Below are 1,704 nucleotides of genomic sequence, written 5' to 3' on the forward strand. Positions count from 1 at the left end.
GAATGCAGTGCCAGGGGTCAGCTCTGAGCATAGCCATGTGTGGCCGCCAGACCAAAAATAAATACATACATAAATAAAATAAAATTTTAAAAATTTTGGCTTAGACAGGGGGTAAATTTTTGTTTTATTTTGTTTTGTCCTTCCATTCCAACATAAACTTCATGAGGGCAGAGGTTTCTGTTTGTTTTGTTCACTGCTTTATCCTTGGCACAATGCCCAGCATATAGTTGGTGCTTAATAAATATTTGTTGAATGAATGATGGCCCTTATAATTGTACCTTGTTTCTGTGTTCCCTTTCATTTTATTATTTTATCAATTAATTTTTGTTATGGGGGGTGGGGGGTCACACCTGGTTCTGGAGACCATATGTGGTACCCAGATCAAATCCCAGATCAGGACTGCATGCAAAGCAAATGCCTTAGCGACAGATGCCTGTACTATGGATGCGGCCTTTATTTTATTCTATTTTATTTTATTTTAGTTTAGTTTAGTTTTGTCTGTCTGTGGACTCTGAAGCCTGCCACTACAGCAACTGCCTTTTGAATCCCTAATGCCAAAGTGCTTATCAAAGCTGCCTTGTATACATACTTAATCAAAGGAAATAGCATTCCAGTTTTCACAAACAGGGCACTGCCTGCCTCAATACCTAGTGCCTTCTAAAAGACCCCCGCCCCCCTCTGCTCCCTGCTCGCCACAAATATCAGCCTTGACATGGCAGCCGTCTGCTTAGTGTGCCCCGCCTCGCTCCCTCCTCTCCTCTCTTTCCTTCCCCCCACCAGGCTCTCCACGCTGCCTGGGTACAGGCGATTATCAGGAGGTGGTAATTATTACGAATAAATTGGAAGTTGTTTTGAACAGGGCTGTGTCTCAAGCAGGTCAATTTGTATGCTTCCTGGGCACTTGTGACACTCCAGAAATGCCATAGCAACGGCTGGGCCGCAGGGCTCCTTGACTGCAGGAAATCAGGCGGGGGAGCGCGGGCACTGAGACAGGGAGACAGCGGGCAAGGGCGAGGGCACCTCGCTGCAGGGAGCCGAAGACTCTGAGCCTCGGTTTCCCTGCTGATAATATGGGAATAATAACCCACACGGATACTGTTGTGGGAAGAAATGAGATAAAGCCCTGGACCCTGTCCTAAAACTGAAAGTCAATTATTTTTCCTCCTCATTGTCTTCTTTTTCACTTCGCGAACCACCTCCTGCCTATCTTAGGTTCCCCAAATCCCCCTTGCCACTGACCTGAGCCAGTGCCTACCGATTCCTCCCCCATCCCTCCAGGAGAGTGGGTTCTTACTGGCCCTCCTTTATGCCCTGCAAAATCACAGCCCCTGGAACACCTTTTAGCGATGAGGCCCACTGGGACACCGCCAGCTCATCCTGCGGGGGCAGAGCCACTGATTAAATTTTGTTCACTCTGCCTTTCGGTCATTCAGATTTGGCTGGATTCAGGCCAGCTGGAATTAGTGACAAATTTGAAGCAGAGAATATTGACAAAGAACGGCTGTTTTATTGCCTGCAATGACGCAAGAGAATTCAAAGGAGGCTCTACCAGCGTTTCCAAGGAGAGTTTTAGTTAGTGAATAGATAAAGCCCTTTTTTGCTAATTGTTTGGATACTCTGCAGACTTCAAGTTCCTCGAATCAGTTTTCTTGGACCAAGGAGACAGCTCAAAGGACTGGAGCGCCATTTGGAACCCTGGATTGA

Source organism: Sorex fumeus, unplaced genomic scaffold (assembly GCF_029834395.1).
Source record: "Sorex fumeus unplaced genomic scaffold, SorFum_2.1 ptg000073l, whole genome shotgun sequence".
NCBI lineage: Eukaryota > Metazoa > Chordata > Mammalia > Eulipotyphla > Soricidae > Sorex > Sorex fumeus.